Consider the following 27570-nt stretch of genomic DNA (forward strand, 5'->3'; position numbering starts at 1 on the left):
TGGTATATAGCCCAGTATTGGTGAGTGTAGGGGGTGCACCATGACTAACCTAGGCTGTTACAACATGTGTGGGTATCTGGGATAGGCTGCCTTAAGGTATCTGGATGTACATTACCATACAATCCACCTTGGGTAAATGCAGGCCTACTGCCTCCTGCCATATAGGATGTTCTGTTTGTCAGTGTGATTGTGATGGTGTCAGGTATGCCTTGTTATGTAACAGATACATCCCATTCTGTCAACTGGGGCCTGTACCCCCTAGGGATTGTGTACAGAGTGTAGATAGAGGCTGCTGACCTATACATCTGCATTACGTACTGTTGATTGTCTGGTATGCTGTGGCTCAGTCTGTCATTACTGATGTACTACTTGAAGGCCTTGGCCTGGACAGCAACATATGTCAACCTTTCCAGACTACTGTCTTAGTATAACTGTTTCACAGTTGCATTACACTGTTCATATGGATGTCAGTGTCTAAACAGCTATATGATATGGCATATACAACTATCATAGTACACAAATAAAGCTTTCACATTCATTTATGCACACCTGTGTGTGGAGTTATACCCTTTGATATCTCTGTGGGTGTATGTTGCAGGCTATGAATGTCATTCATATGGGTGGCTCATGCAGTTTCCAGTTGGTAAGGTGGTGACTGTAGGAATACTGGCTGCTCCATATTGTGTGCACATACTACATATGTATATTACTGTACAAATCTCATGTGTGTATGTGTAGTGATTTATATATCTATATATATATATATATATATATATATATATATATATATATATATATATATATATATATATATATATAGATATACATACACCTGTATCTGCATATATGTGTCTGTGTATATTTATCCTAGGGATGGCCATGTCATGTCTGTTCCTGGTTATGGGATCTGCAACACTTGGTACTGTATTACAGGTGGGTCGTGCTTGGCTGGGGGGGGGTATACCTATTCGTACTAGATGTATATTGAGTGGGGCCTCTCATCCCAATTACCGTTGCATGAGGGCATATATCTTTTGTTATTTCCCCATTGCTATCTACAGATGTATGTCCGTATATACCTATAAATGTGTATATATATATATGTATATATATATCTGCTGATATATGTATATATATATATATATATATATATATATATATATATATATATATATATATATATATAAACCTGCCGTATATATTTAGACATGTAGATGTTGGACATATATATCTATAGATGTAGGCATTTACATGTTTATATGTTCATAAATATTTATATATATATATATTATATATATATATATATATATATATATATATATATATATATATATATCATCATCTTCTTTCGGCTGTTCCCATTAGAGGTCGCCACACCAGATCATCTGTTTCCAATTCTTCCTGTCCTCTGCATCTTGCTCTGTCACACAACAATCAACCACCTGCATGTCCTCTCTCACCACATCCATAAACCTTATCTTAGGCCTTCCTCTTTTCCTGTTACCTGGTAGCTTCATCCTTAGCATCTTTTTCCCAATATACTCAGCATCCCTCCTCAGCACATGTCCAAACCAATGTAAACTTGCCTCTCTGGCTTTGTCTCCAAGCCTTCCAACCTGGGCTGACCCTCTAATATACTTATTCCTAATCCTGTCCACCCTTGTCACACCCAGTGCAAATCTTAACATCTTTAACTCTGCCACATCCAGCTCAAACTCCTGCCTTTTTGTCAATGCCACTGTCTCCAACCCATATAACATAGCTGATCTCACTACCCTCTTGTAGACCTTCCCTTTCACTCTTACAGGTACTTGTCTGTCACAAATCACTACTGACACTCTTCTCCACCCACTCCATCCTGCTGTACTTTCTTCTTCACCTCTCTTCCACACTCACCGTTACTCTGAACTATTGACCCCAAGTATTTAAACTCATCCACCTTCACCACCTCTACTCCTTGCATCCTCACCATTCTTCTATCCTCCCTCTCATTCACACACATATATTCTGTCTTAGTCCTGCTGACCTTCATTCTTCTTCTCTCTAGAGCATATCTCCATCTCTCCAGGGTCTCCTCCACCTGTTCCCTACTCTCACTACAGATCACAATGTTATCTGCAAACATCATAGTCCATGGGGACTCCTGTCTGATCTCATCTGTCAACCTGTCCATCACCATTGCAAATGAGAAAGGTAACTCCACCTCCACCTTAAATGCATCCGTCACTCCCACCGCAGACCTTACCACTGTCACACCACCCTCGTACATATCCTGTACTACTCTTACATACTTCTCTGACACTCCTGACTTCCTCATACAATACCACAACTTCTCTCCAGGCACCCGTTAATATGCTTTCTCTAAGTCTACACAAACACAATGCAACTCCTTCTGACATTCTCTGTACTTCTCCATCAACACTCTCAGAGCAAACATCACATCTGTAGTGCTCTTTCCCGGCATGAAACCATACTGCTGTTCACTAATCATCACTTCCCCTCTCAACCTAGCTTCCACTACTCTTTCCCATAACTTCATGCTGTGACTGATCAATTTAATCCCTCTGTAGTTACTACAGCTCTGCACATACATATATGAATATGTTGTACCTGTTTAGACATTAATAAATTTACTCACACACATACATCTACATGTTGGAATACATTCTTTGTACTGTTGAGTGACTGGGCTGGAAGATATGTTTGTGAATACATCAAGGATATGTATATCTGGGATGGCTTAGTGATAAATCACTTTGGCTATGGTGTGTAGGGTCCTGTGTTTGATACTAGTAGAGTCTTCTTACTTTGTTGCTGGGCAGAAATGGGCCATTGGATACAGATTGATTAAGGCACTTTAAAGCAGTTGTGAGCATGTTTGCATGGATTTGCGCAGGACTAAACACTTTTAAGTGGCAGTAAGTGTATTTCAGCCTGTTTGCGCGGGGGTAAGTGCTGTCTGCACAGATTAAGCAATTTCACATCTAACTGAGTGTCAGAAACTGTAACCAGAAGTTAGCAGTGCTTACCATCACACAAACCCACTCACAACTGCTTAAAAGTGCCTTAATCACTCTGTATCCAACAGCCCTTGTTCTGCCCAGCAACAAAATAAAAGGCTTCAGCAAGTCTTGAACCCAGGACCCTGCACACCACAACCAAAGTGATTTACCACTAAGCCATGGCAGATATACATAAATCAGATGTTATCACAAACATAGCATACAGCAAAAGCAGTCAACAGTACAAAGTATGTACTTATACATGTAGATGTAATAGATATATACCTCTCCCGCTATTATATCTATCTATCTATATAAATATCTGTGTGTGTGTGTGTGTGTGTGTGTGTGTGTGTGTGTGTGTGTGTGTATATATATATATATATATATATATATATATATATATATATATATATATATATATATATATATATATATACACATATGCATACAGCTATACATATATACATTTAGATATAGCTGCCAATATATCTATATACAGCAATATGCGTATGTATATATATATATATATATATATATATATATATATATATATATATATATATATATATATATGTCTGTGTGTGTGTGTGTGTGTGTGTGTGTGTGCATTTGTATGACAGAAACAAAAATAATTGAAAGTATTGAAATGTAGTGGGACTTGATCTGATCAGAAGTGTGTCATATTAACACCTACAGTATTGAAATGTGACCCTACTATGTCTATGTTGCATAGCAATTTAGTTTTATTACCTATTTCATTTGATTAAGCCCAAGGTATGTTCCTTGGCCTCCACTCTACTAATTCCCCCGGTGCACCCTCCCAGCACCAGCCATATGTTCATCTCGTTGTTACGCAACCACATTGTTACTCTTCCCATTACCCCCCTGCCCCCCCTTGCGCAACTACCTCCACAAGGCAGTCTGATTACAACCAGTCCATCCAAACCTGACATGCCTCGATCCATAATGTCATGGCCATTGTTCCCTGCAAACCCCAGCACCCATGTGTACATTAACCATCCATCCTCTGGGTGCTAGGGCAGACTCTTCACACCTCTACACATTGACCTCTCTCCAGTGCTAGGGACCCAACATGTATGTCGCCTTCACCCAAGCATATTCAGGCTTCCCTACAGCCTAGTCCATGTTACACACATACAATCTCCACCTTTGGAGATGAGTCAACCCAAAGAATCTATTTGTATTTGTTGGTTTTCACAATTAGGATGGACCTGTCTTGGTTTCATGAGTAGATGTAATGAGTCAACAGTATTCAGCCCACTGGTAGTATCTGGCCACCAGTCTGAGAAGCAATGATATGTTCCCACCTGTACCCAGCCTCATTTCTCAGTTCCATTTCACCGACGATCCATCTTTGACCTTCTTAGCATGTTGCACACCCCCTCGATGTGCACTCAGTAGTTGTTTTCCTGTTGTCTTCCAGGTATACGAGGTGCACACAACCGCAGTTGACACATGACTCATAACAGGTTAGGTACCAGGTATACGTGATGGACACATCCCCTGTATACATGACATTACATGTTTCTCTCTGTTTTACCTTTGTAATGATAATGAAGATGCACACAGCACCTTGCAAGACTACAGGGCCGGCTTTATCATTGGACAGGAACTGTGTAGCTAATTTAAATAAACAGCTCAGAATAAAGTATGTAAACAATGTTTAAATGGTTGCTTGTATTAATGAAACATGTCTTTCTGAATAAGTCTTGATATTAAGTAAGACAAAAGCGCTAGATAATACATGAGTTGCCGTTGTTTTCCTATTAATTCCTTTTGAATGCTTTCCTGTCCCAGAGTTCGTTTTTAGTTATATACAGATATATATCTATAGATATAATAGAGCACATAACAAATACTTATATGAGCACAGGCACCATTAATAGGGTTGAGTGGGCTCAAGCAACATACACCTGACACGTATCAATATTCTAACCCCCCCCCCCCAGCCACACAGGTCTGTCATGGAATACAATATCACCTGGTGCAAATCCCATGACCAGGACCTAACACTTCATGGCCACAACATATTAACAGTAAGCCATGCCACCTGCATGATGTGAGGCTGGTATCAATAACATATACAGTACAGTCTGGCTATTATAGTAAATGTACAACATGGAAGCAATAAAACATTCCTAAGATACATATACACAGGCACAGGTATGCAGATATATATATATATATATATATATATATATATATATATATATATATATATATATATATACACATGTATGCAACATACACACACAGAGGTATGTCTAGGAAAATGCATTATTAGAGGGTGCACACTACACTGAACAGCCAGTATCCCTACAGTTACAACCTCATCAGATGGACGGTGTATGAGTCACTCATACAAAACACAATTGTTGTCTGAAACCTATACCCACAGAGGAGTAAAAGGATGTGACACAACACACAGGTTTGGATACATTTTACAGGTTTATTTGTGTAGTAATGCATTTGCTTATGCCATGTCATATAGTTGTTAGACGTTGAAATACATACACAGAGATGAATGAATCCCTCAGACAGATCATTTATTACAGTAATCAAAAAGCATAATATATGTTGGTGTCAAGGCCAAGGCCTTGAAGTAGTACAACAGGAAAGACAGACTGGGTCACAGGATAACAATCAATCAACAGTGAGTAATGCAGATATACAGGCCAGTGGCCTCTAACTACACTCTTTACTCAATACCTAGATGGAAAAGACAGAGGTTGATGATGGGATGTATCTGTTGTATAACAATGCATAACTGAAATCATCACAATTGCACTCACAAACAGAACAGGCTGTATGGCAGTAATCAGTAGGGCAGCAATGTTCACAAGGTGAAATGTATGGTAAGCCAGCTTACTACTAATATACCTCCCATATTGTAACACCATAGGTTAATTATGGTGCTCCCACCCCCATAGACTGACTTACAGGAACATATAACAATGTTACATACACTGACCTCTACACTGCAGAGGGGCACACATATATATGGTGCATATGTTCTGTGAACCATTATTCATTTACATCATACCTGATAACAAGTCAGTCAGATAACAGACTGCTGGACATGCTGTGTATAGTACTGGCTTTTACTGAGGACATGATTTGCACAGTCTGTGGTTGTGTGTACAGTACTGTTGTCTGTGTACATAGGGCAGGAGTCTGCAACCTTCATTATCCCAGGAGTCATGTCTGTCCCCTCTCCCACCAAAGTAAAGTCATTGGGAACCACAACAGCTAATTGACCTCTTATATGAAGATAGCACTGCATATAAGGTTTCAAATATTGTTATACTATATATGACAAAACTAATTGTATCAGAGCAATACCTAACATCCATCCATGATTGTGTTCCTGTGTTGGCCATGGTTGATCTCTGTGTGTGTTTGTGTGTTGGTGGTGCATTACAGTGTCCATTAATCCTCATATGTACAGGAAGCCACTACAGCAGGTTGTTAGGGCCGCATGTGGCTCCAAAGCCACAGGTTGCAGACCCCTGAGTTAGGAAGTTGAAGACAATCTGTGTAATGTGCATATGTACCTTGGGCAGTGCACAGACTGTTGTAGATGCAATTGTTCTTTGTCCTGTACTATGTGATGTTACATGCTGCCCCAGTGTATGGTACCCTATTTGCTCACATGTCTGTAGGGCCATGCACATGTGTCCCATACCACAGACAGCCAATGGACCTCACTGTGCCATGACCAGTGTATGTACGGTTACTGTGTGAGTGGTACATATGAGGATGGTGTTTATCAGATGGTCATTATACTGTCATATTAAGCTTGTGTAATCACATACCCTGTTGTGGAATATGACTGCAGATCATCCTACTGCTGACACATGTACACCTACAACACAACTGGATAACATTATAAAGACTGCAATCAAGCAGTGTACCTAACAGCTGTAATGCATCATTGCCTGACGACTGCACTACCTGACAAATGTGCCTCACACCCTAACCCCTACAACATGTTACACTGCAGTACTGTGCTACAATGTTGTACAGTCACCATGTGCATAAGAACCATATCAGCCTGTCCCTGCATCGTTGGTATGGATGACAGGGATGGGGCACAGATATCATCATATGCACAGGGTGTGGTGTTGGTTTGCCAGAGGCTAAATGTGACCCATACATTTGACACCATGTGTGTGGTTGAGAGGTGTACTCCGGGGAGCTGGCCGAGGTGATATGGTGTGTGTAGGTATGAGGTTGCCCTAGGTGTGTTTTTGAGAGGGTGTGGGTATGCACGCACACAGATCTGCCATGCAGCTGCCCTACACAGGTGTTTATGGACAGCTGCAGACCATACCTGGCAGGGTGTGCAGTTCAATGCCTCCAGCCAAAAACATGTGGACTGCACCTGCCAGGTGTTTCGTGGGCACATCCAGCTACAGCTCTTGATGTGCTACTCGCACCTGCGGATGACATTTGTCCGCTGGTATCAAACCCTTCCTGGGACTGGCCAGCACCATGTGCACATGGTCTGCTGTGGTGTGGTGTGGACAGCACACCCCCCACACTGCCAGGGGTGCTACTACCACTACAGCAGCCCCTTGGTGTCCTGCCATGTCCACATTGACTACCAGCTGATGGTCATGCTGCCCTATGTCCACGTGGATGTCGCACCACTCCCACCACACATTCTAGCATGGACAGACCACGATCAATGAGGGCCATCATCTCACCAGACCATCTATCCATGAGCTCAGTTACTCCATGGATGGCACTCGCAAGTTCATGGGCATTGTCATTTGATGATGTGAAAGCAGCCCTCTGCAGCCTGAGGGCCTGTCTGTGGTAATGTTCGGTACATGCCTGCACCACCATGACAGCCTGAAACATGCATCTAGTGGTAGCACCTATGTTGCCTCTGCCAGGGGCATGATGTCCAGATGCCCTACCATGAGCACCCTGGGACATCTGCCTATGTGGTGCCCTGCTGGACAACCGGCTATGCCTGCTGTGACCAGACACAGTAGGCATGGTAACCACACTTACCTGTGCACTTGCACTAAATGCCAGCTGTCCCTCCACTATGGCCACTGGTGATGGGGTGCATATAGGCACTGAAACTGTGTGCGAGGGTGTGGTGGTTAAAAGGGGGATGTCAAATGTATGCGCAGTGTTGTCCCTTGACAATCCAACCTGTGCCTCACCCTTAGTATCATCATCATCAACATCATCATCATCATCTGTGACTGTATGGACACCTTCATCAGATCGGCTGCAAGAGGGAATGTGACCCATCTCGCCACCTGTGGGGGAGAACAATAAATGCACTTTAAAACCTGTACATCATTGCCTAACAGTACACACACACACACACACACACACACACACACACACACACACACACACACACACACACACACACACACACACACACACCTGTGTTATACCTACCTGTCAATGGCTGTACAGTCAGTCCCACTTGTATGTCCATGTGTTACCCCACCCTGCATCACACTTGCTAACATACACACATTGATACCACTCATTAACATCACAGTCCCACAAATGGCCCCACAAGCGGACACAACACAAGCCCTGTTGTTACTTTACCTGCCTGACCTGTGTGTGGTGGATTTATATGGCCTCACTGCTGTAATTTGGTATGCACCCTCTGTATGGCCAGAAATTATGTGTATGGCCCCTATATACATTGATCAGCCTGTCTGCCCCTGTGGGAGTGGTTACTGACTTGAAACTGTAGTTTTATTGGCCATTCTGGGTCAGTTCCAAAACTCCTTCATCTTCCTCTCTTAAAACCTGGTTGCCTCGTGGTTTTGGCGTCTTTTCAGGCTTGTTGGTTGTTGGTGAAGCACCCACCAAGAGGAGGAAACGCTGAGAGAAGAAAGGAGCCACTTTTGAGACTTTAAGTATTTTTCCTCTGTTTATTTGCTAAGTTTTTCTGCATAGCCGCCTATTTTGAGCATTTTCTGGCTTGTTAAATTTGATTTCTGCATTAGTAACTGTATTGGAGCACAACCTAGAGCTGTTTACTGAATTTCCTGTTTGCACTTATTTTTAAAATCGTTTTTTTCTCAAAACTTGCATTTTATCTGTCTTTGGCCTAGCACTCTTGTGTGGGTCATTTACTGCACTGTTATAACTTGCTGATACTTGTTAACCTCTGCTATCTCTGAAAAACAAAAACAAAAAAATCTTGCTTTTTTCCCACTTTTCTGAGATCTAAAAAAGTTCATTTACAGGCTTGCTGTTCTTGAACTGTTTGTAAGTTTCTGTGAGGCCATTTTTTGCTTGGGCTAAAGGAAAGTCTCTCTGTTGATCAGTGGCAGTGAAAAACATTGAGCAGCCTGTCTGCCCCTGTGGGAGTGGTTACTGACTTGAAACTGTAGTTTTATTGACCATTCTGGGTCAATTCCAAAACTCCTTCATCTTCCTCTCTTAAAACCTGGTTGCCTCGTGGTTTTGGCATCTTTTCAGGCTTGTTGGCTGTTGGTGAAGCACCCACCAAGAGGAGAAAATGCTGAGAGAAGAAAGGAGCCACTTTTGAGACTTTAAGTATTTTTCCTCTGTTTATTTGCTAAGTTTTTCTGCATAGCCGCCTATTTTGAGCATTTTCTGGCTTGTTAAATTTGATTTCTGCATTAGTAACTGTATTTAGAGCACAACCTAGAGCTGTTTACTGAATTTCCTGTTTGCACTTATTTTTAAAATCATTTTTTTCTCAAAACTTGCATTTTATCTGTCTTTGGCCTAGCACTCTTGTGTGGGGTCATTTACTGCACTGTTATAACTTGCTGATACTTGTTAACCTCTGCTATCTCTGAAAAAACAAAAAAAAACAAAATAAAATCTTGCTTTTTTCCCACTTTTCTGAGATTTAAAAAAGTTCATTTACAGGCTTGCTGTTCTTGAACTGTTTGTAAGTTTCTGTGAGGCCATTTTTTGCTTGGGCTAAAGGAAAGTCTCTCTGTTGATCAGTGGCAGTGAAAACATTGAGCAGCCTGTCTATATGTGTGGGGTACTATGTTGCATCCATAATATCTCCCACTAGTCTGTCATGAGTATTTAAAGCTCAGTACATGTCAGATATGCTGCTCCGTCAGCCCATCATGTGACAACTGTAATATTTGGATACACTCCCTGGTGTTGACTAGTACTTCCACAATGCATCCGTAGAGCTGTATACATGGGTTGTAGGTGGCCTCTCTGCTGACTGCAATATTAAGTGTGTACCTGGAGTCTACCTTCCCTCTGGATGCCTGTTCCATGCTACAGACCATATTATACAAGTTGCTGTCCTGTGAATACACACATGAGAGGTATTCCTGGTGTGTAATGTGGCAGTCCATATCCATGTCCTGCACGGTCATAAAGGGAGGTACAGCCATCTGAACACACCACAATCACACGTGCATACGTGGCCACACACACAAACACACACGCATCCTACATGCATCTACCTCCCTCACGTTCAAAAGAGTGACCTTGCATGCAACCTAAATAACCACCAAGAGGAATGCACACACATACAGGTGAGATTGCACATTGATTGTACACACAGTCACCCTATTACCCATCTGCCAACATGCGGAACATATGGTACAGAACAGCATGCAGTTCAGCTATAGTCAATCCATGCTAGCAACAGTATACATGTGTGTGATGCTTGTGCTGTGTCACTAGGTGATGCCCCTTCCCCTGGATACCACTGCACCCATGTAGACAGTATTGCTGTGCACCTGTTCTGCACCCTGCCATGTTCTGTTTGCCACAACGCACAGGTGTACAACCCATTGTGGAATGTGTAGTACTGTGTCAGTTATGTCAGCTTTACTTCTCACAGCCCCTATGTTTTTCAGCAACACATACCTGGGATAATATGTGGACAGTTGTCATTGGTGAATGCCTGATGCCTGATGTACAGCTGTCAACATAAACAAACCATGTATGACCACTGCAATAGTCTTACACTGAGAACTATCAGTGCATACCGTGACTATGAGGGGGTGTACACACCTTTATTTATTTCACACACACAACCATGATCTACCATGGGACCACATCACTGCATATCTTAGTAGTACATGAGCCTGGTATGTCACATATGTCCTGTGCTTTCACATACAGTGTCTACAGATGGTGTTAGGTGTGCAGCTGCTGACCACAATGCATACACAACATGTGGGCATATGTGTGCACACCCCTATCATGACAGTTTATCACACCTCTTGTTGTGTGTACTACAGCAGTCATTGCTCCTGGCAGGGGTATACCAGCATGGGCCATGTGCATTTGCCAGTTTGCCAGTCTATGTTCAGTCTGCCCTACACATGTCCCCCTATTCTGCATGATTGCAAGGTCTACTCATGTGCACATACCATGATGTTCACACACTGCCATCACTATTGCTGTGTGCGTAGGGTTATGGCTGCCACAGGTCCTGACCCTGCTATGTACAGAGAGAGCCATTCCTACCATCCTTAGTTTCCCAGCTGCAGTGCACTGGTGTGTCATGCTGTGACCCCCCTCCTTCTGCTCTTATGCAGATGCATGACAAGTAAGCCCTACACATGTGTGTCACTTTGAGTGTCCTATACACTGAACACCACATGCTGCTGCCTAGACCCAAATGATAATGTGGAGTACTGTAATGCCTTATGCCATAGGGCAACTCTGCAGCAGTTGCCATTGTCTTACAGGTATATACACTGCTGTTGCACTGTAGGTGGGTGTTGTTCAGAACATGTCAGTACAGTAGGCCATGGTTACCACCAGCAAGTTACTCCCTGTGTACACATTCCGCAATGACAGGATGTTAGCATGCAGCTGTCTGACATTTTATTTATTTTATTTTATTTATTTTATTTTACATTTGTTAACCGGGATAGTCCGACTGGATGTGAGTCCATTTACAGCGGAGGCCCGGGGAGAAAAGCTCCAAATTCTTATAGAGAAGAGATAAGTGTACATTGTAGGCAATGCTCTACATTATTTAAGATTAATAATAAACATATTTATGTACACCTTATTTTGCAGTACAACTCAACAATCACTTACATTTAAAATACACACGTTTTTATATCAGCTTCCATGTATGATAAAGAGGTTTCTGTGTGTATAACAGAAAACAAGCAAATACTGGTAAAAGATGACTTTACTAGTAGGAAGACAAGAGTTAAGAGTTAACCTGAAAAAGGGAATTACATTTTATAGTGGGAGTTCCTGAGTTGGTAGCAGAACAATAGGAGACTGCATTAATCATTGATGCAGTGGGAGTTACTGAGTTTGTAGCAGAACAATAGGAGACTGCATTAATCATTGATGCAGTGGGAGTTACTGAGTTTGTAGCAGAACAATAGGAGACTGCATTAATCATTGCTGCAGTGGGAGTTACCCTTCCAATACTGCCGTCATGCTCTCCCCTGTGAGACCGTGCATTTCACAGCAACAATACATGCACATGTACAGCATGCATTCAGGGTAGGTGTGTTAGATGTGTGCATGGCATATACCATCACCATTACATATGTGTTGTGTTGGCAAGCATCTACATAAAACATACTCACCAGCTACAGGTGCTGCCTTGCTGTTATCCCAGAGGGACCTACATAAGAGGGTGAGAGAAGAAAGGTAAGTGGCCACACCTGTGGCAGTGCTACAGGCTGGGTGCAGTATTACCATACATCAATGGTACATTCCCACAATACTACCACATCTGGACATCTGCTTATCACTACACTGCAGCAACACAATATATCTATGACATGTCAGATATGCATGATCTACCTGTACCAATGGGGATGTTTACACAACAGTGGTCTACTGATGTGCTCTGTGTCCATACCTGCATGCTCCTCGGCCATTGTGTGGGTGACACCCACCTCCACGATGTACAGCAGTTGGTGTAGACTGTTGGGATGGGCAGGTGCCACAAGGCTGGCAGGAAGCTCCTCCACACGTGTTGGTGGGGATGGATGGCATGGCCCCCCTCCGTGGCAAGGTGATCCCCCTGGAATTCAGCAGCACAGCGCCAGACATGGCAAAGCAGGTCACTGCAATGATGCCAGACCTGCTCATATGTGCGATTGTGATGTCCAACATCATTGACCTTGTGGAATATGTCATTCCACAGGGCAGACTGCTCCTGCAGCTCATGTGAATGCCTGCCAAACAGCTCAGCATAGTGCTGGATCATGTATGTGAACAATATCTCATTTTCTTCATTTGAGAATGCGGGCAAACGTATATGTGCCATAGGGTTTGTAAGACATAAAGATGTAAACAGGTCTGAGCAACTCATACAGCAAGGTTACCACAGTTCGTAATACACATCTCTGTCACCCCCCATATCAGCTTCAACAGACTGTACACACAGCTCATTAGTTATGGCTACAGCTTAACTTGCAGTTGGACAGATATTGTATTGTACCACACCTTCTGCTATGTGATTGTAGCTATGTCCCCTGTGTGGACACTATCATTGCTGGCCTGTTACACACTATTCACCTGCATGCCATTGTCAGGGCTACTATGGTTACATGTATGCCAGTGGTATGGCTGATCTGTGATTGCTGCACAGCTGTCAGTCTATGTTATTGGGGATATCTGTGCATGGTGTTTGACATGTATCAGGATTGTGGAGACTATTACTACCACCATATGTTCTATAACAGTGACACAATAACATGTATATGTTCTATTGGCCAGCAGATCCAGGTCTCCACAACCATCTGCCCATGATACCTGGCCACATCACATGTGTGTCTCAACATAGGGCCTCCTCATGTACTTTTAGAGCAATACCAGCAAGTGAAACCTCCCAGGGCATGTTGCCCCCCCCCCTCAGGGCACACAGACATGTTCCTGTCCCCAATGCTCAGGTCTAGGGTCTGTGCCATACCAGCCTCCACAGACACATGAGGGATGGACTACATCAGTCTGAAGGACACAGTACACATTCACAGGGCCAACATGCTCATCCTGCTCAGCCTCCAGACCAGGCATCTTAAGGACGTGGACTGCTGTTGTAAGTAGCATTGGGTGGGAGGCTTGTTCGCATTGTGGCTATTTTGGGGCCCATGGGGCATTCACATCACAGAACACACACACCATCCATGGTGTTTAGCCACCACATGTGTCACATACCACCCCTGTAGACTGTCCTCTATATCTACCACTTCTGACCACCTTCACATGTGTAGCTGCCATACTTCCCCATATTCCCATTGCATACTTCACAGATGGGGGCTATGTGGTGCCAACGAGGGAATAACATGTGACATACCCCTCCATGGTGCACACACTGCCAGCTGTAGATATCTTTGTGTATTGCTATGTGTACTGCTGCCTCACACATAGCATGCATCACTGTGGCAGTAATATAGGGGACATGTCTGTACAGACATATATGTTTGTGTGTGTGTTTGCATTTATGTAGACATGTGCATATAGGTATATATCTATATATGTGTAAATATATGTGATGTATATATGTGCACATATATTTGTATGCACATAGGTATATATATATATATATATATATATATATATATATATATATATATATATATATATATATATATATTTCTGGACATACATGCTGATATAAATTAATATCTGTATATATTACATATGTAACATATGTACACATATGCATACCTTTATGTGGGGTACATTCAGACATCAGCTCCACAATCTCACCACACCTTCCTGCACAGCTGCAGTGTTCTGCGTTGCTGCAACACAGAAAGGTGTCACATATGCAATTGGCCTGACATTAGTGGGGTATATGTAGACACCTATTGTAGGTAACCATGTTGCACACCTATGGCACCCCGGCATGCTACAATACAGATTCACCTGAGTATCCTGCAACTGATGGCCTGTGTCTGCCACATGGCCATCATAATATGACTGTTTGTAAGTGTCTGAGCGACCAGGTCTCTCTGTGTTGGACGGACGCCTTCTAGCTTACATTTGTTACATAGAACTAGCCAGTTTTTCAGTAGCAACACTCAAGTCTGTTTCCTTGAGCTCAGCAGTTGTTCACAACTCGATCTAAGCACTAATTAACCTTCCAATTACTACATTACTCAACTTTCCTCACTTGTCTTGGTGGGCACAGTTTATAGTACTTAAAAAATAGGCACATATCCAGGCATGTGTAAGGATCAAGTCCCAGTGTTTTCTCCTGTCTACCTGCTGAATCTGGTCATCTTGGGCAATGCAGCTATTGCCTCATGTACACAGACAACCTTCTCCTCCTACCACCCAACAATACAACATGTGAGAGATGCAGTTATATAGCCAAACTGGAATCAAACTTCTCTTCACCCAAGACTGGACTAGACAGTCAAGAAGAGGAAGTAAACACTTGCACCACACCACACTCACCACATAGTCCCTGAAAACATACACCACCAAAACACACACATAGAAACACAAAGACAGACCTACATTAAAATAGGCTCTCAGTAAACACCTGCCCAAGCAACATGGACCTCCAAAACAGAAATGCAACCAACCTCCACCCCTGAACACAACCCAAATGACACATAGCCCACAAAGCCAGTGTGCCACTCAACCACAGCACATAAGGCATAACAACAAACCCAACACTCTAGTCATAGCGGACTCTATAGTCAGACACACTGATGTTCCACTCACCAGGCTACACAAGGAGAAAGTAACTGTCAGCTGCCTGTATGGTGCCAGGAACCAACACATAACGCATGCACTCAGGTCACTCCAGAACAAGTACAAATATGACTGTCATTCTCCATGTGTGTGTGAATGACCTGAGACATAGCATGGTTCATGATAAGGGACATGGAGGAGCTGTCCAATCTTGTAGCCCAGGCAGGTATGACACTAGCCCTGTGTAGCATCTTGCCATCACCCAGAATGATACCACGGTACAATGACAAAATGATTAATGTCAACAACTGGCTCAGCTTCTTGTGTCATTCTAAGGGGATCCAGTATCTGTCTGCCTGGAATAACAAAATGGACAAACCACAATCCTCTGCCAGAGATGGCCTGCACCTGTTGCCCCTGGGATTCCCGGTACTGGCTAAGGCTGTCAACATCTCTATAGTGCCTTTCTTAGGGAAGGTTCAAATGACAAATTCACCACTGTAACAGGTACAAGCAAGCAAAATCTGAGGGTATTGCTACTCAATGCTAGTAGTCTACACCTCAAAATGCACTCACTCAAGACACTCCTTAGAATGGAGAACATTGACATATGTGCAGTGACAGAGACCTGGTTCAAGGATCCAGAGAGTACCCCTGCATTACCAGGCTCTAATTCATACCACACCTTTCGGCCACCTAACCTGGACCAAAACACTTAAGGCAGAGGTGTGCCATATTCATTGAGGATATACACACCTCCAGGCTAATTGCTCAGCATAATGCATCTGAGATTATCCAAGTGCAACTAACTCTGGGCAAGGCTGCAATCCAAACTGTAGCCTGCTACAGATCACCTGTCATGCCCCAGGATTTCCACTCCTCATTTCTTGATACAGTGAAAAATATTAGGGTACAACCTAACATCCTAATAATGGGCAATTTCAAGTACCTCACCATTAACTGTGAAAAGTAGTCATGTACCAACTCTTGTGCTCAACGTTTTCTGGAATTCATCAATTCCACTGCCTTGGATCAACTTAGCCACACCCACACCAGGGGTAGCTATATCCTAGACCTGGTCATTACTAACATGCTAAACTGGTGCTCTACACCACAGGTTAATTCCTTGTTGGTCAGATCTGAACACAAGCCCCCAACCCCTATTAGGGAATCCACTGTTAATACTTTCTCCAAAGCCAACTTCACACTTCTTGAGACAAATGTGGGAAACTTCACGACACCCATGCTGACAGACAATAGAAGTATGACTGCTGAATCCTACACAAATGCACTTTATAAGCACTTACATGAGTGCATGGATCATGCAATCCCTAACAGAACAAAGATGCTATCCTCCAATGAAATGAAAGCCAATCTGGTGGTTCCCTGCCATAAACAAACTCTACAACAGAAGAAATACATGGTTGCAAAACAGCGTAAAACCCCATGATTGGAGGAAGTGCCTGGTTAGCCTCAGTAAGAAGCTTGAATCCCTCATAGGGTCCACCAAATCTAGCTATGTAAACAAAATCGCCACTGCCTCTGAGGACAGCCACTAAGCATTCTATAGCTATATCAAGACTCTCAACGACAACACTCACATCTGCTCTGTCTTATAGCACACTTGCACTAAATCTACAGAACCCACTGATATTGCTAACATCCTGGCAGATATGTTCATTGCTGACCTTACCCCCTCTCATACCCTAAGGGGCCCATCTCTATACCAGAGGAATGCAAAGTTCCTGTACTCACGGCTGCACAGGGAAGCACACTCTCCAAAGGCAAGAACACAACATCCATGGCACCTGACAACATCCCAGGCTGCATTCTACTTGAACTACAAAACAAACTGGCACACCACCTACATACCATGTTCAATCATAGGCTCATCTCAGGCTATCTGCCCACTGAATGGCGCAAAGCAATGGTTATCCCACTCCACAAAGGGGGAGCCACCACAGACCACAGGACCTACTACCCCATTAGCCTGACAAGCATGGTCTGCAAGGCTATGGAATGTATCGTCATGGAACTTATAAACAATGACATTGGTAATCTCCAACCTCTGGACCTCACCCAATTTGGGTTGGTAAAAGGCAGATCATGTCTCCTGCACCTGTTAGTCTTCTTGGAAGTGGTCAACAAAGCTGTAGATGAGGGTAAGGTGGTTCACACAGCCTATCTCAATCTCTCCAAGCCATTCAACATTATCCCCTACTCTGGAATTTTATAGAAACTCACTAAACTAGGTATACATCCGTATGTGACAAGATGGTCTGCCAACTGGCTCACTAACAGAACCCACACTGTGAAGGTAGCAGACTCCAAGCCCAACATCAGACCAGTAACAAGTGGACTACCACAGGGTTCAGTGCTGGGTCCTCTCCTGTTTAGTATCTACTTCTCTGATGTACATACTAACACAGAAGGTCTTTGGCTAACGAAGTTCGCAGATGACTGCTGACTAGGAGCCATACTCAACACTCCAGACAATATGGACATCCTACAAAAAGGCCTCGCTGGGACAGATGGCTGGTGTCAAAGCCATGGGCTGAAGCTGAAGGCCAGCAAGTGCATTGTCATCCCTTTTGGTGAGAACTCTGTACCCATGAACTAACACATAGGCAGTAGTCAACTTAACACCAAAAGTGTGATAAGAGACCTTTGGACACAGGTGGACAGTAGTCTTTCCTTTGATAATGACATTGCCAGAGTAGTCAGAAAATCCTTCTATGTGGCACACCTCATCACAAAGGGTTTGTCATCTGGGGAAAATAGGTCATTGTTCCACTCTAGTCATCACTCGTTAGACCCATTATAGAGTACAACACCCCTATTGGTATGCACCTCACAAGACATGTACAGCAGCTGGAAAGGCCACACAACTACCTCACATAGAGGATTACCAACCTCAAACAGATGCCCTACACACACCTTATCAATAAACTGCAGATTTACTCTGTCACATATCACCTACTCAGAGGTGATTGCTGCCTAACATATACAGCTATGTCACACCCAGAGCTTTTGGACATGCTCCACTTAAAGTTATCCCAATCCCTCTGAGCTGCACGCTGTATGGACCTACACCTTGTCACCACAATAAACAAGACATGCTGGAGGGATACATTCTGGTCTCAGATACTTCCCGTACTGTGGAACTAACTATCTATCTATATCAAACAAAGCTCCTCAGTAGCACTCTTCAAGTCAGATCTTGATGGTTGGCAGGGAGATAGGGATTTCACACCAGGGATCACTTCTGTGGCTCTGCTCGACAGTGGCACAGGAAATTATAGTTCTTGGGTAGCAAAAGCCAGGGTAACTTTTGACTAGGCTTCTATAGACCCTAGGGCCAATAGCCTAGTACCTACCTCCAAATCTATGCACCTACGATGGCATAACATGTACCACCAGCTATTGTCCATGTAATATACATACTTCCAGTTACACAACACACACTATGATGGTTTACATCCTATCTGTCAGTGCTGACCTGCACAGTTAAGGGCTATGGCCCACTACCCACAGCGACAGACACTAGTGTCCGTCACACTTGTTCAGTTGAACATCATCACAACAACACATGATGGCACATATAGCTATTTCAAAATTATCTATCTCATTATGATGGACCAGGTACTACATTCTATTACATGTATATGCACTTCACACACCTCTTGTTGGACAGCTGTCTAGTTGAATAGCAGCTGGCTAACTGGCTGTGACTTAAGCTTTTAGTTTGCAGAGCTTTTTTTTGGTTCTGGTTCTGGTTCTCTCTCTCTTTCTCTCCTTCTCTCTCCAGTAAATGGATTGAGCTGCTTTGAATAGATTGCATCCTGGCTTTAGTAGGTGATGCACATGATCAGGTAATGGCCTCTGCACCAATCAGTGTCCTCCACTTGCTAACTGCATGCAGCTTGCTGTGTAGTACTTCCAATTACCACTGTCATGGCAACCAGCTACTATAAATCCCTACATTGTGTGGGTGTGGTCCCTTTACCTTTCCTGTATGATGGACATCCTCCTGTGTGTGGGCATCAGTGTTACATATGGCAGGTAGCAAAATATCTTACAGGAGGACCAACATATTCAGGCCAGCTACATATTTTTAGGTGTTTCCAGAACTACAGCAAAGTGTGAGTAGAGTTGTGTTATCCTTTGTATAGTACTGGTGTTACAGGGTGTGTATGTACATATTAGTTTACCTTGGAATGCAGTCTGTCTGCAGAGCTCTCAACTGTGAGCCTATCCTCTTGGCGGCCAGAGCTGTGCCTATCATGTTTTGGCTGTCCACCGCACAGGTCCTGTGTCAGATATTTTACTGGCAGTGTGTGTGTGTGTGTTGAGTGCTATCAATACAAGGCTACATCCATTGAACTTTCTAACATAAATCCCATGACTAAGGGTATATTGCAGACTATCCTGTAACACCAGTGACTTGCTGAGTGCATGGCAGTGTGTGTGTTGAGTGCTATCAGTACAAGGCTACATCCATTGAACTTTCTAACATAAATCACATGACTAAGGGTATGTTGCAGACTATCCTGTAACACCAGTGACTTGCTGAGTGCATGGCAACAGTTGTCCAGATATGGGCCTGTGTTCCAGCCTCTGTCCTGCACCTACATACCAAGCTTTGTGTGGGTATCAGGGGTGAGCTGACTTAAGGTATCTGGATGTACAGTACCATATACTTCACCTATATTTGCATTACGTACATTAAGTGGGTTGATGCAGGCCTACTGCTTCCTGCCATACAGAGTGTTCTGTTTGTCAGTGGGCTTGTGATGGTGTTGGTTATGCTTGTTATGTAACAGTTACGTCCCATTTGGTTAACTGACGTACTTACCACCTACTGAATATGTACAGAGTGTACATGGCCTGCTGAAATGTACACCTGCATTACTTACTGTTCATTGTTTGGTATCCTGGGGCCCAGTCTGTTTTTACTATTGTCACATCTGCAGGGCTTGGCATGAACAGTAACAGTTGTGATCCTTTCCAGAATACTGTATTAGTATAACTGTTTCACATTTGCATTACCCTGTTTATATGAATGTCAGTGTCTGAACAGCTATATGACATGGCATCTAGAACTGTTATAGTACACAAATAAAGGTGTTCCATTTATACAAACCTGTGTGTGGTGTTTTTTCCTATAACCTCTCTGTGGGTATATGTTGCAAGAAACAATTGTCATTTGTATAGGTGGCCCATACAGTGTCTAGGTGTTCAGGTGTTAACTGTAGGCATAGCGGCTGTTCCATATTGTGTGCACCTTCTACATATGTATCTTAATGTACATATCGCTGAGTGTGTATGTGTAGTCACATGTATATCTATATGTACAATATATATATATATATATATATATATATATATATATATATATATATATATATATATATATATATATATAAATACCTGTATTGTATCTGCATATATGTGTCTGTGTATATTTATCCTGGGGCTGTTGATAGCTTCCACATTTTACATTTCCTATGGGAGCCAGACTGTACTGTATGATATGTTAGCATTAGCAGCCTGACATCGTATAGATATATATATATATATATATATGTAGCTACATATATAGAGATATATAAAAATATGAGTGTAGATGTAGGAATTTGCATGTATATATATTCATATACATATATATATATATATATATATATATATATATATATATATATATGGGTCTACTACTAATTACCGACATGACGATTCCCCGACGGAAAACTCCCCGATGCCAGATGACCGACATCACACAAACCCGACAACGCAAAACACCGAACACCATTACACCGAACACCATTACACCGACACACGGAACGTAAACAACACGCGACACTACATAGCATACACACTAGGCCTGACCCAAACCCTAACCCTAAGGTCCGACACTATCGCACACTTCACCTACCTGCACCCTAACCCTAACTCACTTAACCCACCCCTAGCCCAAGCTCCGACACTAACGCACTCATCACCTACCTGCACCCTAACCCTAACTCACTTAACCCACCCCTAGCCCAAGCTCCGACACTAACGCACACTTCACCTACCTGCACCCTAACCCTAACTCACTTAACCCACCCCTAGCCCAAGCTCCGACACTAACGCACACATCACCTACCTGCACCCTAACCCTAACTCACTTAACCCGTCCCTAAACTACAGTCCCTCACTAGCACACACTTACCTTACCCGAACCATACCTCCGACACGAACACACACTCACCTTTCCCACAGCCTAACCCGACATCCCACAATCTCGAGGACTTACCTGACCGCTCCTAACTCCGTCACCATCGCACACTTACCGCGCCGCGATCGCACATTCCCTTGTCGGTCTTTCCGCTGTCGGCAAATCACCCTGTCGGTACACTTACCTGTCGGTCATCTGGCGTCGGTGAGTTTTCCGTCGGGGAATCGTCGTTTCGGGCATTAGTAGTAGACCCATATATATATATATATATATATATATATATATATGTCTACATATATCAATATGTTGCATGTGTTTAGATATTACATTATTTACAAATAGACATACATATACCTAATTAACTACATTTCCTATACTGTTAAATGACTGTGCTGGATGTTATGTCTGTGATAACATCAGATTTACATATATCTGCCATGGCTTAGTGATAAATCACCTTGGCTGTGATCTGCAGGGTCCTGGGTTTGATCCTTGCTGAGGCCATTTATTTTGTTGCTGGGCAGAACAGGGGCCATTGGATGCAGAGTGATTAAGGCACTTTTAAGCAGTTGTGAGTGGTTTTGAGCAGATTTGAGCGACGGTAAGCACTGCTAACCTCCGGTTACAGTTTCTTACACTCAGTTAGCTTCTACTTTGCTTAATCTGTGTAGGCAATGCTTACCTCCACGCAAACGCACTTAAACATGCTTACTACTGCTTATTTGTGCTTATACCTGCTTACTAGGCCTTATTCATTATGACACTGACACTTCACATGTGCATTTAATGCAGCACTCCAGTTCACATTTAAATGTTATTATGTAGGTTATAAGGCAATAAGTTGTTAAAATATGTTCATATACAGATTTCAAATGGAAAATGATATGTGCTATAATGGGACTTGAACCGGGAATGACTGTTCGTTAGGCGGATGCTTTGACCACTACACTATTGCTGTACAGCTTCATTTGCATATATATTCCTTGTTATCCTCTTCAGCCTTTTCAGCTGCTTTAACCATAGCTAAGTGATGGGCAAGGGTTTCTGTATTTTATTTATATGTACTGTTGCTGTTGAACACATGACTGTTGGTGGGGATATGCGGACATCTATAAGCGGTCTCGCTCATTTATTTACACATTCTTTTGTTCTACTTTGCAGGGGTGTGTTTATTCTGAGAGCTCTACTCTCAGACACACCCCCTGCATTCGTCCACGCTTGGTGTAGCATTAAGAGTTCAGGCAGCGCACCTTCATTAATATGCATGGCGTGCTGCTGTCCTCCTCTTAAACTACCACTTCCATGCAGGACTAGATTAGTCCTGCACGGAAGATTAGTAAATCCGGGGGAAAGAGAAAACTGACATAATACTTTCAGAACACTTACAAAATGTTAGCCATGAACCTTTCCTCCAAACAAATATTAGTTTAAATGGCTAACATGTCAGAAAATAAAGAAATGCATGATTTATTTAAACAATAGTTCTGCAAACCCTAGAAAACCCAAACTCAACAAAATGGTGACTAATGATTTAAACAAATATTCATTCCAGTGTACCACAGAAGTCATACATCAGAGGTTTCTACTATTTATCAGTCCAAACCTCAAGAAATGGATAAACTTTATTAATTCTATACAAGGTTCACAATTCCTGACAATCATTTTAAAACAAATAACCACATATGTACATCAAATCACATTCCCATTTTGCATTGTCATTTATACATGTTTCATAAACACCAAAACAAGCAAACAAAAAGGTCCATCAAACTTATACAAGGACCCCGCAAGCTATCCTTAAATGTGACTTAAACTCATATTTCCATTTTATATTTCCATACACAGAACATCAGACAAAAAGCTAAATAATTCTCACAAATTAATACAAAGACCTCAAGGTATCATTATAAGTCACTCAATTCCATAAACCAAACTCAAAGACCAGCAAACAAAATTATTATGTAATAAATAAAACACCATTAAATACACAAGGCAGCAGCAGCCCCTATAAATCCCATCACTGTTCTGCTCTCAAAAAACTACATTGGCTCCAATTCCCACATCTTCTGACCAAATGTCAGTTGATCCAAGCTTTCCGAATTCTTAATTCTAACTCTGACTGTCCAACTCTGTACAACCTGACCTGCTGGTACACCCCTCCCCGATCCCTGCGCATCTCTGTTAAACTCTGTCTACAAGTCTATAAACCCAATATTAACATAGGTAAATACTTTATAAACACTCCATCTCCCTTATTTGAAATAATCTTCCACTCCATATTAGAAGTCATACCTCCCTTCCTAACTTCAAACATGACCTTATTTTGTACCTAACAACCCTATATGTACCTGTAACCATCCTACTTAACTCCTCCCTTTCCATATTCCCATTTCTTCACTAGGCTTATCATTAAGACCTTTTTCCTCTGTCTTATCTTACTTTGTCTGCTCTTCTTTCTATACCCTCCCTCTTTATATAATTTACTTTATCCAATCTACTCTTCTTTCTTTATCCTCCCTCTTTATATAATTTACTTTATCCTACTGCTCCTCTTTCTATACCCTCCCTCTTTATATAATTTACTTTATCCTGCTGCTCTTCTTTCTATACCCTCTCTCTTTATATAATTTACTTTATCCTACTGCTCTTCTTTCTATACCCTCCCTCTTTATATAATTTACTTTATCCTGCTGCTCTTCTTTCTATACCCTCCCTCTTTATATAATTTACTTTATCCAATCTACTCTTCTTTCTTTACCCTCCCTCTTTATATAATTTACTTTATCCTACTGCTCTTTTTTCTATACCCTCCCTCTTTATATAATTTACTTTATCCTGCTGTTCTTCTTTCTATACCCTCCCTCTTTATATAATTTACTTTATCCTACTGCTCTTCTTTCTATACTCTCCCTCTTTATATAATTTACTTTATCCTGCTGCTCTTCTTTCTATACCCTCCCTCTTTATATAATTTACTTTATCCAATCTACTCTTCTTTCTATACCCTCCCTCTTTATATAATTTACTTTATCCTACTGCTCTTCTTTCTATACCCTCCCTCTTTATATAATTTACTTTATCCTGCTGCTCTTCTTTCTATACCCTCCCTCTTAAATAATTTACTTTATCCAATCTACTCTTCTTTCTATACCCTCCCTCTTTATATAATTTACTTTATCCTGCTGCTCTTCTTTCTATACCCTCCCTCTTTATATAATTTACTTTATCCAATCTACTCTTCTTTCTTTACCCTCCCTCTTTATATAATTTACTTTATCCTGCTGCTCTTCCTTCTATACCCTCCCTCTTTATATAATTTACTTTATCCTACTGCTCTTCTTTCTACACCCTCCCTCTTTATATCATTTACTTTATCCTACCGCTCTTCTTTCTATACCCTCCCTCTTTATCTAATTTACATTATCCTACTGCTCTTCTTTCTATACCCTCCCTCTTTATATAATTTACTTTATCCTACTGCTCTTCTTTCTATACCCTCCCTCTTTATATAATTTACTTTATCCTGCTGCTCTTCTTTCTATACCCTCCCTCTTTATATAATTTACTTTATCCTACTGCTCTTCTTTCTATACCCTCCTCTTTATATCATTTACTTTATCCTACTGCTCTTCTTTCTATACCCTCCCTCTTTATATAATTTACTTTATCCTACTGCTCTTCTTTCTATACCCTCCCTCTTTATATAATTTACTTTATCCTACTGCTCTTCTTTCTATACCCTCCCTCTTTATATAATTTACTTTATCCTACTGCTCTTCTTTCTATACCCTCCTCTTTATATAATTTACTTTATCCTACTGCTCTTCTTTCTATACCCTCCCTCTTTATATAATTTACTTTATCCTGCTGCTCTTCTTTCTATACCCTCCCTCTTTATATAATTTACTTTATCCTACTGCTCTTCTTTCTATATCCTCCCTCTTTATATAATTTACTTTATCCTACTGCTCTTCTTTCTATACCCTCCCTCTTTATATAATTTACTTTATCCTACTGCTCTTCTTTCTATACCCTCCCTCTTTATATAATTTACTTTATCCTGCTGCTCTTCTTTCTATACCCTCCCTCTTTATATAATTTACTTTATCCTGCTGCTCTTCTTTCTATACCCTCTGCTTTCTATAATTTACTTTATCCTACTGCTCTTCTTTCTATACCCTCCCTCTTTATATAATTTACTTTATCCTACTGCTCTTCTTTCTATACCCTCCCTCTTTATATAATTTACTTTATCCTGCTGCTCTTCTTTCTATACCCTCCCTCTTTATATAATTTACTTTATCCTGCTGCTTTCCTTCTTCTGACCTTGTATATAGCTATGCACTATTCTTTGGATTACATTTATTTTTCTCATCCATTGTATCCATAAGTTTTGTTTTGCTCTTTATATTGTTAACTTGTCTCTATTTGTATGTATTTGTATGTTTTGTTCGGGGCTTATCCCCTCGGGTCTCCACTGAAAATGGGTAATTTCTTACCCAGTTGGATTAACCCAGTTAACAAATGTGAAATAAATCAATAAATAAATAAAATTACTTATTTTTCTGAGACTCAATTTTTACTAATCATTTCACATTACTGAAACAGATCAAAGAGTAAATTTCATACATTTTTTAATGAAGATTCTCTTTACACAGTGCACCATGTTTCTAACAAGTGAATAATGGCCGCAGTCAAATATTTAAGTTCCACAAATATTGCACATACACACACACACACACACACACACACACACACACACACACACACACACACACACACACACACCGTTTGTGTGTGTGTGTGTGTGTGTGTGTGTGTGTGTGTGTGTGTGTGTGTGTGTGTGTGTGTGTAAAATGTGTTACAAGACTAAATATGATTTTTTTATTAGGTCGAAAAGACAATAAAAAATCGCAGCAAAAACACAGAGAGTGGATAGAACAAGCCAAGACATTAATGAAAAATGATGAGTGCTTTTGCAAAACCACTTTTGCTTCTTCAGATCATACTCAACAACTAAAACACCATAAACTAAATACAAGGTTACTATTCCCCTAGGCCACCCCAACCAATAGACACACAGACAATTATGGCTACTAAGTAACTAATTACTTGATACCACAGCCGGCCTTAGGCATAGGCCAACTAGGTAGCTGCCTAGGGTGCCACTGTAGCAGGGGCGCTTTTCCGGTATTTATTTGGTGTAGGTTGACCAGGATGCGGGCATCAGGTGGTATGGGGGGGGAGCCGTGGAGCCCTTTTGCCTAGGACACCAGTTGACCTAAGGCCACTCCTGCTTGATAATAGTACAATTCAAAGACTAAACATAATTAAGTCATTAGCAGTCTGTCTACTTTTTAAAATTTATTTCTTCAGGCTTCTAGATTTTAAGGCTGGTTGTATAAAAACCTAATAATTCAACCCATAGTATTGATGTGCTCTCAATCTAAATATCCATCTCAACTCTGCCAGTCCTAAAGGATCAGTCAAATCCCTCTCCTAACACTAGGGTGTATAACTTGTAACACTGAGAACATAAAAGTATGCTTCTCTCCTTTCTCAATCATGTGGTTAGTAATGGCACTGTAGTTTAAACCCCTACGTGCACAGTACAGATGGTTTCTCATTCTCGCCCTTAAATACCTGTTTGTTTTACCTTGTAAAACTGATTACAGACTGTGCATAGGGCAACATACA

The sequence above is a fragment of the Protopterus annectens genome, chromosome 5.part0, assembly GCF_019279795.1.
Source record: "Protopterus annectens isolate FY-2018-M chromosome 5.part0, PAN1.0, whole genome shotgun sequence".
NCBI lineage: Eukaryota > Metazoa > Chordata > Ceratodontiformes > Protopteridae > Protopterus > Protopterus annectens.